This window comes from Lissotriton vulgaris, chromosome 7 (assembly GCF_964263255.1).
Source record: "Lissotriton vulgaris chromosome 7, aLisVul1.2, whole genome shotgun sequence".
Lineage (NCBI taxonomy): Eukaryota > Metazoa > Chordata > Amphibia > Caudata > Salamandridae > Lissotriton > Lissotriton vulgaris.
Window position 1 is genome coordinate 1,671,139,304 of NC_141695.1, and position 13,601 is coordinate 1,671,152,904.

Consider the following 13,601-nt stretch of genomic DNA (forward strand, 5'->3'; position numbering starts at 1 on the left):
CTCGTGCATAGTTTTGTAATTAGAGTTCATTATAGTCCTTTAGTAGGTTGCAGAGTTGAGGGATGGCTTAATCCGCGTATGGAGAACTGTGCCGGGCATTTGGTATTTTGACATTTCAACACGGCAGCCTGGCCGTGGAGAGAGGCACCGTCACCAGCTGGAGAATACGACAATCACTGGCTGGGCGAGGTCGTAGCTCTGCACGTAGCGGGGCAAAATCGGCACAGTTCTCCATACGCGGATTAAGCCATCCCTCAACTCTGCAACCTACTAAAGGACTATAATGAACTCTAATTACAAAACTATGCACGAGTGCACTGCCTGCATCACGGACTTCATATCCCACAAACCACCGTGGGACTGTGAACCTACACACGCCCACAGGAAATGGGGTTTTGGTAAATGCACAATAAAAACCGGAAACACCCTTGCAGGTAGTTACGTGTGATGTTTTGCGCCCATGAAGAAGGGGAGCAGCCCCGAAACGCGTTGGCTTATTGAATGCAAGCGGAGAAGAAGGAAGGCTGCGTGACACTGCTGGATGGCAGAGGACTGGTCGTGTGCTCTCTCAGATGCTACAGGGCATTTGGTATTTTGACATTTCAACACGGCAGCCTGGCCGTGGAGAGAGGCACCGTCACCAGCTGGAGAATACGACAATCACTGGCTGGGCGAGGTCGTAGCTCTGCACGTAGCGGGGCAAAATCGGCACAGTTCTCCATACGCGGATTAAGCCATCCCTCAACTCTGCAACCTACTAAAGGACTATAATGAACTCTAATTACAAAACTATGCACGAGTGCACTGCCTGCATCACGGACTTCATATCCCACAAACCACCGTGGGACTGTGAACCTACACACGCCCACAGGAAATGGGGTTTTGGTAAATGCACAATAAAAACCGGAAACACCCTTGCAGGTAGTTACGTGTGATGTTTTGCGCCCATGAAGAAGGGGAGCAGCCCCGAAACGCGTTGGCTTATTGAATGCAAGCGGAGAAGAAGGAAGGCTGCGTGACACTGCTGGATGGCAGAGGACTGGTCGTGTGCTCTCTCAGATGCTACAGGGCATTTGGTATTTTGACATTTCAACACGGCAGCCTGGCCGTGGAGAGAGGCACCGTCACCAGCTGGAGAATACGACAATCACTGGCTGGGCGAGGTCGTAGCTCTGCACGTAGCGGGGCAAAATCGGCACAGTTCTCCATACGCGGATTAAGCCATCCCTCAACTCTGCAACCTACTAAAGGACTATAATGAACTCTAATTACAAAACTATGCACGAGTGCACTGCCTGCATCACGGACTTCATATCCCACAAACCACCGTGGGACTGTGAACCTACACACGCCCACAGGAAATGGGGTTTTGGTAAATGCACAATAAAAACCGGAAACACCCTTGCAGGTAGTTACGTGTGATGTTTTGCGCCCATGAAGAAGGGGAGCAGCCCCGAAACGCGTTGGCTTATTGAATGCAAGCGGAGAAGAAGGAAGGCTGCGTGACACTGCTGGATGGCAGAGGACTGGTCGTGTGCTCTCTCAGATGCTACAGGGCATTTGGTATTTTGATATATATATATATATATATATATATATATATATATATATATATCCGCCATGGGGAGAGACCTGACAAGTGGCCGCTGCAGCTAGCAGTCCGTGACTGCACGGAGACGCGGGATCACGGTATCTCCGTGTCTCGACCCGGTTAGGTGCTGGACTTATGGTGGAGGCGATGGGGACTTGAGGCGGCAACCAACACCTGTAATGCGGGATTCACTCGGCTACCACTAGCCATCTCCCCCTTTAATCATGCACAGCAGCGCTCACACGAGCATAATTGAGCTCCGTTTTTGAGACTTACCTGAATGATGCAAGCTGGGAATTGAAGTCCTTGATGAACCGGACTCCAGCTGGAAGCAATCAAGAACGGCGCCTGCTTCACTCCAGCCAATGGGAGTGCTTTTTGACATTTAAAAGAGGGAGCGAGTAAATCCCAGTGTAACCAGGCATCTGATGAAGGCCCACGCCGAAATGCATTATGCCCTGTCTTACTTTGGTGAATAAATGTCCGCTGAAAGAATCCCCGCTGTGTCCTCTGCTCGTTTCTTTTGAAGGGAGTTTCTTGGATATTTTCACGTGCTGGCCAGTAGCGCGTGTACAGAGGACCCGCCTTGCAAGTGGCTTGCGAAAATATTGGCACTGCTGTTCGTTTTACATCCAAGGTATTGGATTTCGCAAGTCCGCCATGGGGAGAGACCTGACAAGTGGCCGCTGCAGCTAGTAGTCTGTGACTGCACGGAGACGCGGGATCACGGTATCTCCGTGTCACGACCCGGTTAGGTGCTGGACTTATGGTGGAGGCGATGGGGACTTGAGGCGGCAACCAACACCTGTAATGCGGGATTCACTCGGCTACCACTAGCCATCTCCCCCTTTAATCATGCACAGCAGCGCTCACACGAGCATAATTGTGCTCCGTTTTTGAGACTTACCTGAATGATGCAAGCTGGGAATTGAAGTCCTTGATGAACCGGACTCCAGCTGGAAGCAATCAAGGAAGGGCGCCTGCTTCACTCCAGCCAATGGGAGTGCTTTTTGACATTTAAAAGAGGGAGCGAGTAAATCCCAGTGTAACCAGGCATCTGATGAAGGCCCACGCCGAAATGCATTATGCCCTGTCTTACTTTGGTGAATAAATGTCCGCTGAAAGAATCCCCGCTGTGTCCTCTGCTCGTTTCTTTTGAAGGGAGTTTCTTGTATGTATATATATATATATCCTGTACACCGTCTGTCTCCTAGCTCGCGCGCTCGCACAGCCAGCAAGTAGACTCCGGACACGGACCTCGAGGTGCATGAAAGATCTTTATTTCGCAGAAAGAGTCACCGACGTTTCGGCTCAACGGAGCCTTGATCACATGACAGCGTTTTCTATGCAAGGTACACCTTTTAAAGTGATAGCAAGTGGTTAACGTAAATCACCTGTGCAAACTTACTAGTAAACATAGAAAAAATACTGTGTAATGCACTCAACTCCGTTATACATTTTAAGTTTCCAAATAGATGTAAAATACATTTGTAATCAGGTCGTTTTTACACTGTTTCTTGCAGATTTAATAACAGGTGTGACTCCAATTGTTAGTAAAAAATCCTTATAAAAGAGTATCATGGTAAAATACACAAATCTATTGTACATATCCGTCTGTTAAAAGCCTTATTTACAAATATATACAACCCCTGATCATTGCCTTTCCATATTTGCAAACATAATCTTTGATTTTACTTCTCCATTTGGGAACCTTGGTGTAGTGGTTAAATCCATATAAAGTGCTGCGTGCTGACTTTCTTAAAGTGCAAATTGTGCTTAAAAAAGTGCATCAAAATATATATATATAGATATATATAAATAAATATATAGATATAATAAACAAAATAAACAGAGAAATCCCATAACATTTCAGCCTTCAAAGGTGCCTCTGAATGGGATAACTTTCAATTCTGATTTGCCGAATTACTGACCTCAAAAACTAGGACATTTACCTAAAATTAAGAAAAGAGGTGGGGCACCGGGACAGTCCTCTAAAAACCGTGACTGTCTGGGGGAATCCGGGACGTCTGGTCACCCTACTAATGAAGTCCAGTAGTCCATGTAGATTATGTAGGTTGATTTATTAGGATAGATGTTAATATGAAGAGCCCCACCAGGAGCATCCTTCCTGCTGCTCAGCCCATCCTCCAACAGACATCACACTCATCAACATTCCACAGCATCACCACACCAACATTCCACACACCCAGTCACACTGGCTGAGCAGCGGATATAACACATCTCCCTTCTTTACAAAGGATAACAATAGAAGCTCTTGTATGCAAGATTTCACTAAAGCAAATAATAACAATGAAATCTCTTGCATGCATGTTTACCCTGTAGAAATAAGTCATCATAAAGGAGCGTGGAAAGAAAAGGTGGAAACATTTCACACAGGATGCATCTATGAATAAGCAACATGTCATAACGTATTAATAGGAAAGTACAATGGATGTTGTCACAGCAAATCAAGAAAATAAAGTTAAGCATATGAGAAGAATAAAATCACATCATCCCTCTTTACAAAGCAAACATATAAGGATATACTCATTTTCTCCCTTTCTAACCAGCAACAACATCATACACCCCACCACACCACAAATCATCTATTAAACCCCAAATGCCACAAGCATGCCAGCTGGCCAGGCAAACATAAAAGACTGCACACAGGGAACCAACCACCAGAGGCGCAGTGGAGGACTGTCCAAAGCGACTAACAAAACATCGAGAAAGGTGGAACACAATGTTTTGGATGTTATTCATGTACAACATATTTTGGCGTTGCCAAAATATGTTGTACAGAGGGCCCTGTACTAGTGCTGGAATGGTATATTAGTGTAACTTTGCTATGACAACCCCCAGGTGTTATACCAGTGTGGCAGGGTATGCTCAGACGAGTCCCTTGCTCACTTTGCCACTGGATTCAAGCAAGCCGGGCTGAAGACGGCTGGAATGCCAGAAACCGGTCCTCGGAAGTTTGTTTCTGGTCCAGGGAAGACATGGCTTGGCAGTTCGGGCTGGACTGTTCCCATGAGGCACAGGGTCAGACTGATTTGCATATAGCCATGCCTGAACTGGGGTGGCAGAGTGGGCTAAAGAACGGTGATGGATTAAACCCAGATCTTTTGACTGGGTGTGAGTGTTTGATTGATTCAGATGCTCCGTCCATCACCACCCCCTTTTGTACCGCTTTTGGCCACCATAAGTGTGGCAGGGTATGCTCAGACGTGAGTCCCTTGCTCACTTTGCCACTGGATTCAAGCAAGCCGGGCTGAAGACGGCTGGAATGCCAGAAACCGGTCCTCGGAAGCTTGTTTCCGGTCCAGGGAAGACATGGCTTGGCAGTTCGGGCTGGACTGTTCCCATGAGGCACAGGGTCAGACTGATTTGCATATAGCCATGTCTGAACTGGGGTGGCAGAGTGGGCTAAAGAACGGTGATGGATTAAACCCAGATCTTTTGACTGGGTGTGAGTGTTTGATTGATTCAGATTCTCCGTCCATCACCACCCCCTTTTGTACCGCATTTGGCCGCCATAAGTGTGGCAGGGTATGCTCAGACGTGAGTCCCTTGCTCACTTTGCCACTGGATTCAAGCAAGCCGGGCTGAAGATGGCTGGAATGCCAGAAACCGTTACTCGGAAGCTTGTTTCCGGTCCAGGGAAGACATGGCTTGGCAGTTCAGGCTGGACCGTTCCCATGAGGCACAGGGTCAGACTGATTTGCATATAGCCATGTCTGAACTGGGGTGGCAGAGTGGGCTAAAGAACGGTGATGGATTAAACCCAGATCTTTTGACTGGGTGTGAGTGTTTGATTGATTCAGATGCTCCGTCCATCACCACCCCCTTTTGTACCGCATTTGGCCGCCATAAGTGTGGAAGGGTATGCTCAGACGTGAGTCCCGTGCTCACTTTGCCACTGGATTCAAGCAAGCCAGGCTGAAGACGTCTGGAATGCCAGAAACCGGTCCTCGGAAGCTTGTTTCCAGTCCAGGGAAGACATGACTTGGCAGTTCGGGCTGGACTGTTCCCATGAGGCACAGGGTCAGACTGATTTGCATATAGCCATGTCTGAACTGGGGTGGCAGAGTGGGCTAAAGAACAGTGATGGATTAAACCCAGATCTTTTGACTGGGTGTGAGTGTTTGATTGATTCAGATGCTCCGTCCATCACCACCCCCTTTTGTACCGCATTTGGCTGCCATAAGTGTGGCAGGGTATGCTCAGACGTGAGTCCCTTGCTCACTTTGCCACTGGATTCAAGCAAGCCGGGCTGAAGACGGCTGGAATGCCAGAAACCGGTCCTCGGAAGCTTGTTTCCGGTCCAGGGAAGACATGGCTTGGCAGTTCAGGCTGGACTGTTCCCATGAGGCACAGGGTCAGACTGATTTGCATATAGCCATGTCTGAACTGGCGTGGCAGAGTGGGCTAAAGAACGGTGATGGATTAAACCCAGATCTTTTGACTGGGTGTGAGTGTTTGATTGATTCAGATGCTCCGTCCATCACCACCCCCTTTTGTACCGCATTTGGCCGCCATAAGTGTGGCAGGGTATGCTCAGACGTGAGTCCCTTGCTCTCTTTGCCACTGGATTCAAGCAAGCCGGGCTGAAGACGGCTGGAATGCCAGAAACCGGTCCTCAGAAGCTTGTTTCCGGTCCAGGGAAGACATGGCTTGGCAGTTCGGGCTGGACTGTTCCCATGAGGCACAGGGTCAGACTAATTTGCATATAGCCATGTCTGAACTGGGGTGGCAGAGTGGGCTAAAGAATGGTGATGAATTAAACCCAGATCTTTTGACTGGGTGTGAGTGTTTGATTGATTCAGATGCTCCGTCCATCACCACCCCCTTTTGTACCGCATTTGGCCGCCATAAGTGTGGCAGGGTATGCTCAGACGTGAGTCCCTTGCTCACTTTGCCACTGGATTCAAGCAAGCCGGGCTGAAGACGGCTGGAATGCCAGAAACCGGTCCTCGGAAGCTTGTTTCTGGTCCAGGGAAGACATGGCTTGGCAGTTCGGGCTGGACTGTTCCCATGAGGCACAGGGTCAGACTGATTTGCATATAGCCATGTCTGAACTGGGGTGGCAGAGTGGGCTAAAGAACGGTGATGGATTAAACCCAGATCTTTTGACTGGGTGTGAGTGTTTGATTGATTCAGATGCTCCGTCTATCACACCCCCTTTTTTACCATACCAGTGTCAAGGCACTGTTCAAGTGCAAAGGTGATGTTCACTAGCAGTGCCAGGGTCTTATACCAGTGGGATGTATGTCGTTACAACACATGCTTTTACAACGCATGCCTTTACGACGCAAGTTTTACAACGCAAGTCGTTACAACGACTTGCGTTGGGGGGCGCTGGATAGTGAATTGTTTAATTTACTATTCCAACTCCAGTCCCCGTGGATAGTAGGGAAGGTGTTGGATAGTAAATTAAAACTATTCCCTATCCTAGAGCACCCCCAGCGCAAGTCGTTGTAATGACTTGTGTTGTAAAAGTAGAAATAGCTATACTTCTCGCTGGTATTTCCTCTTTGCATGTGTAAGGCATTCTGCAGCACACATATAAAGAGAAGAAAGCCTCCAAGAATAGTATTTGCGCCGGAAGGAATGCCTTCCCGCACAAAAACTATCCTCACCCTGAGACAGACTTCCTTGCACTATTGCGCAAAGGTGCCTCCGTTGGTGATAGGCAGCCCAAAATGCTCCAGCGCATGGAGAGGACAGAACTGCAAGGGCAGCAACTTTGCTTGCTGTGCTGCATTGCGCTACTTTTATGTAAATATGAGTCTTAGGGCCATATGTATCAACATCCCGTTTTGCGATTTCTAAATAGCGATTTTTAAGGAATCGCTATTTAGAAATCGCAAAATGGTATGTATGTTGAAATTCGCTTCTTTTTAGCGATTCCTTAAAACTCCTTAATTGCGATTAGCAAATTGCTAATCACAATTAAGGAATAATTTCCTATTCATTTCTATGGGCCAGGAGGCCCATAGGAATGAAGGGAAAATTTGGGATTCGCAATTTGCTAATCGCAAATTGAGAATATTTTCAAGGGTGCAGGGGTGTACAAAGGACACCCTGTTGCACCCCTGAAATCTGCATGGGTGCACATGTGGCGCACATACATGCCCTAAGGGCATGTATGTACGTCACATGGCACTTTGAAAAATGAAACAATATGCATTTTGAAAGGAATTCGCAACTTACCACCAAATAGAAGTTGGTGGTAATTTGCGATTCCTTAAGGCCAATTTGCTATTTTTTTTGGCTTCTTACATTGCATTTAAGGAATCGCAAAATTTGCGATTCCTTAAATGCAATCGCAAGATGAGGAATCGCAAATTTTGCGATTCCTTATTTTTCAAGCAGATACCATTAGTCCAAATTGCATTCGCAAACGCCGAAATTCTGCGAATTTCGGCGCTTGCGAACTCAATTTGGCTTGATACATATGGCCCTTAGTGACCTGTTTACCAAAAAAAAAGATCAAATCTGCACCCATATAAGAGCTCCTTAAATGGATGCAAATGTACTACATTTTAGGATTCACAAGCATTGGCAGTAGGGAGCTTGGAAAGCTACACCAGCCTCAGGTTTCCATACACACTGCTGGCAATCAAACACCAAATAAATAATGGAACGAATGCATGCAAACCGTCTACCCACTGACAGTCCCTCGCCCTCTGTGCCACTCTACACAGAGGGCCTGATTTAGGATTTACCAGATGGAGTAAAGCGAGACAGGGTGGCACAGGACTTTACTGCCTTTTCTCCACCCTCCAAATTTAGAGATGTCCGCTAGCTCGGCGGAGAGCTCTATGCATTGGCAGACACCGCCGCCATGTAGACAAAGTTTAGCGGATGGCTCCATCAAATATGACAGCTGTCTGTCAAACAAACTCCGGAAGCAGAAGTTTGTTTTTGAAAAGTAAAAACACCTACTGACCCCCACGACAATTTTCTCCCATGATACAGGGGTAATTTTTAATTTTTTACTCTGCTTGACTCAAAATCGGGCGGGCAGACAGTGAGTTTGGCAGGCAGGGTACTCGTCACCGTTGAAACAGAGTACGTGTCCGCCAAAATCGAAATCAGCCCCAGACGCCCACCCAGCCACGGTCCGTGCAGGTAATAGCGGTAGACCGGTGGGGCGGTCGGGCTGGGTAAAGGAGGATTTGGAGGGACGATGCTAAGGTAAAATTAATTATTAATGTATTTTTCCCTCTGCATCGCCACTCGAAATCCCTCCTTACCCGGCCCCACTGCTGTTACCTGCACAGACCACGGCTGCGCCCACCTAATGCAAATCAGTAGTGACCCTGCTCCTTATGGGAAGAGTCCACCAGAACCTTGGTCATGTAACTAATTCAGCGAAACAAAAGGGGATGATGGGCGGAGCGTTTGAGCAAATCAAATACTCACCCCCAGTCAACTGATCTGGGTTTAATCCATCACCATTCTTTAGCTCACTAGCCACCCCAGTTCAGACATGGCCATATGCAAATCAGTCTGACCCTGTGCCTCATGGGGACATGGATTGGTAGTTCGGTCTGTTCTGTTCCCATGAGGCACAGGGTCAAGACTGATTTGCATATGGCCATGTCTGAACTGGGGTGGCTTGGTGAGCAAAATAACGATGGATTAAACCCAGATCTGTGACTGGGGGTGAATGTTTTGCCATTGTGCAACATTCCGTCCATCATATTGTGTGTTTTGCTGTTCACCCTATGTGGGAAGGGTATGCCCAGACGTGGGTCCCGTGCTCACTACGCCACTGGAGTCAAGCTATCCTGGCTGAAGACGGCTGATAGCCAGAAACCGGTCCTAGGATGCTTGATTCCGGACCAGGGAAGACATGGCTTGGTAGTTCGGTCTGTTCTGTTCCCATGAGGCACAGGGTCAAGACTGATTTGCATATGGCCATGTCTGAACTGGGGTGGCTTGGTGAGCAAAATTAGGATGGATCAAACCCAGATCTGTGACTGGGGGTGAATGTTTTGCCATTGTGCAACATTCCGTCCATCATATTGTGTGTTTTGCATGTAACTAATTCACCCTGCGGTCTACTTTTTTAATCTGGAAATTTGATATTAACACTCTCCTGAATCTCGCTGACTAAGCTATGCCCTTTTAGTGTGCTATTCAAGTATTATAGCACAGTAGTACTGTTAGGGTGCTGGATCTAGGAGTGCCAGAGGTACTCTAGCACCCCCTGAAATCATGAAGTAGACCAACAAGGAAACAAGTCTTAACTTAATTTTGTATATCCTGCAGATCTATGTTTATGATTCTCTAACAAAATGGTGTACAGGCTTGGGCAAAGGGAACAATAAGAGGAGAACGATGTGTAAAAAAATATATCTGCTCCTTTTCTTCAGAATTTTACAAATATTTTAAGAAGTGTGATCCACAATGGAATGGCAAATTATGCAGGTTCCCTCTAAACAGTAATGGTTTTAATCGTGCTCAATGAACCAAGATTCTCTTGTGAACTTTGTGTGATGCGCACAGGCGAGAACCATTATCTCTTCTATTGCTCTTTCTTAAATATTACCTATTTCAGTGTGACTATAGCACTATTACAGATCAAAAACTGAGTGTATAAAGTGGCGTGTGGCAGATATAGTGGCTCAGTGGCTAATACATCCATTCCTAGTATCTGTGTTTGATTCAATGCTTCAGGTTAAGTCCTTGTAGGTTTGTTCAGCCTTTCATCCTTCTGAGGTCACTAAACGTACCATTGATTTGGGTACAGAAATAAATATCCATTATCTTCAATACCGCCACAGTTCCAAATTGTGCAAATGTTCCCATGTGGTGCCTCCAAGCTTCCACTGGTTTCTTGTCTGCATAATTAAGCTGCAGCTACTGCACTGTTGAGAAGTAGGAACTATATCAATTCATAACATGGACTGGGTTCTTAGAAAATAATTCTTATTGAATCTTCGTCTCAAAAGCAGAGCTCTGAGTGAATGAGAGCTGTGCATCAAGATATTCAAGTGGGCGGATTCACAAAGGAATTTACTGAACTGCGCACAAAGATTTTCTCTTTGACGTGGAAAGAGTTTAGCATATTTTAGGGATTTGCAATCCTTTCTCACCCTTCATCTGAACATCTTGGCCAATGGCAGCGTTCGCGGCATAATCCCTGGAAAGTCATGTGAATTTGTTTTATATTTTCGCGTTGGCGTTTCCCGAATGTGTATCGTGGGAGGACAGCACTTTCGTGGAATGGCACGTTTTGTTTCTTTTATATTTTGTTCTCCACCAGGAAAATGGTTCCCTGTACTGAAACCCCTTTCGTAGCACCCCAAGAAAGATTGGGGATGCTCTGTTCCCCCTTCCCTTCAAGGAAATGGATTTACTCAAGCCCTTGAGAAGAACAAATCTGTAGGCATTTGTGGGGTGGGAAAGAGCCTGGGATGAGTTTGCGGATGACTACAACTTCATGTGTTTTTCATTGCATTCACAAACTTTCAAGGCATCTGAGGCTTCTAAAACCCACTCCCAGCCCAGTGGATGACATTTATTGCTTCATAATATTACATGATTGTGTGGGTAATATTAGGTGAAAGTAAAAGGTTTTATGACAAGGTCAACTTTTTGGAATTCCTTGCAGTTGTAAATTCAATTGTTTAAAGTCTGATTTTCAGATGCAAGCGAGTTTGTGATTGGGCCCACAATGTTATGATTAGTCATTGTAAGACCTGTCTTTAAAGAAACCCAGGGCTGGCTTTAGGGGTGTGCGACCGGTGCGGCTGAACTGCACTGGGCGTGGACTTGGCTGACCTTGAGGATATGCTGGTTTTTTTTTATTGAGAGTTTTACTTTCCTTGAAACATCTTTATACATTGTTAATTATGACATGATGACTGGTGTATACAGGCAGTCAGATGATATAAACGCATGATGGAGTATCCATCCCATCATATAATACGATGTGTTTACGCTGTGTTTAGCAAAAACTTCCAATTCAGAAACACCTGCGGCAGAGTTCATTGTGCGTCCAGCTTTCAGGCAGCAATAAAAATGTCAAGATAGCTCTTGTGGTTAATGTTCCTGCTACAGAGAAAGATGGAATTTTGCCTAGTTGAAGTTTTGACTCTCTATAAAGAAGCCTGCTGCAAAGAACGCGTACGGAGCAGATCACAGATCGTTATTTTATGTGGATAGCTGGGTGGATTACTCTTTATATCACAGAGATCCTTTTGTTACCGCAGTTCATAACATCCAACCCTAATATACAACAGTGACATTTAAGAACTGTCATCAAAGAGCTGCATTCGAACTCGATCAAATTGGTTAGGACGTTGTGTTTTTTCTCCCCAGGCTTTTATTAGCTATTAATAATGTTGTTAAAGGGGTTCATTTGCTTAGATATAGTTTCTTATTAGTAAAGTCAGCGTTTACCAGTGCTTTAAAACAAAGTAAATGTATGTGAGAGAGGGGCTATGGAGAGACATGGGGTACTTTTGCCCAGCGTTAGTGAGGGAATCTGAGAAGGAGGTCATGGGGGAGGGTGAAAAAATATTATTGTTGCAGCCCTGAAGAGACCACAATATTGTAACTTATTTAGCCGATGAGTTGAATTTCCAGTGAATATTTCTACTCCCCATCTTAGAAAGGATGCTTTTTAATAGTGAATGTGCTCTTTATAAAGGAGAGTTCCATATCACATTGCATGTACATCTTTGGGAAAATGTCCTTTAAAATACACTAAAACCCATTCTTTCAAAAACGTTGCCATTGGTGACAATAGGGGCACGGTTCTAGGAAAGAAAGGTATGTCTACTTCTAGAATTACACGTTCATAATCGCAATTGTTTAATGTCCGTGTGATGCAGGGGGCGCTGAGGAGTGAAGTGACTCACTAGCCAGCACTCACACTCTGAAAATCATTTTACCATCGCTGCTGTGCAGAAGGAGTGATTGCTTGTCATACCAGTAGCGGGGTGCTGTGCCCAGGGGCGTAGCTTCAGGAGGGGTGTTTGGGGTGTTGCACTCCCCATAATAAATGTAGTTCCTGGCAGGGCCGGCCTTTGGGGCGGTGCGACCGGTGCTGCCGCACTGGGCGCTGACCAGGAGAGGGAGGCACTGACCAGGGGGGAGGCTGTGTTTAGCGAAAATAAAGCACCTGCTGCAGAGTTCCTACTGCATCCAGCTTTCAGGCAGCAATAAAAATGTGATTAACATGATAACTCTTGCGAATAATGTTTTTTTGTTTTTTTTTTACAAAGTTTTATATAGTGCGAACTTGACCCAAATCGGGTATCAGAGCGCTTTACATAGCACCAGTTGCATTACATGAGAACACATTCATTTTTGTTAGGCATGAAGAGATTAAGTGATTTGCCCGGAATCACAGGATGTTCAGCGTCAATGCCGAGACTTCAACCCAGTTCCCCAGATTCAAGGTCGACTGCCCTAGCCTTTAGGCCAACTCCTCCCCCAAATGTTCCTTCTAGAAAGAGAGACTTGTGTTTTGTCTAGTGGAGAGCAGTGGGTTAATATGCCTACAGCAAAGAACAGATCTGAATTTGATGTGGATAGCTGAGCGGAATAGTAAAGCCAGCCTTTACCAGCAGGGGCGGCCTTAGGCATGTGCAAGCTGTGCATCTGCACAGGGCCACCAAACCCCAGGGGCCACCACGCCAATATATATCCTTAATATAATAATCCTCTAAGGATGGATACATATTTGTGTGGGGGCCCCTGCCAGGGATTTGGTGGCCTCCGGCTCTGTTCCACTTCCAAACACCCTGACCCCCCCCCCCCCTCTTCACTGGCCTCCGCGCTCTGCCCCGCCCAGACCCCCTCTTCCGGGCCCCCTACCTACGCTCCCTGCCCAGGGCCGCCATGAGCCTAGAGTCGCCCCTGTTACCAGTGTATTTGAGAGAGGGGCTCTGGAGAGATGAGGGGCACTTCTACCCAGGTGGTAGTGAGGGAATCCGAGGAAGAGGTCATATGGTGGTGCGCCAAAAAGATTGTCCCACCGGGCGCCACT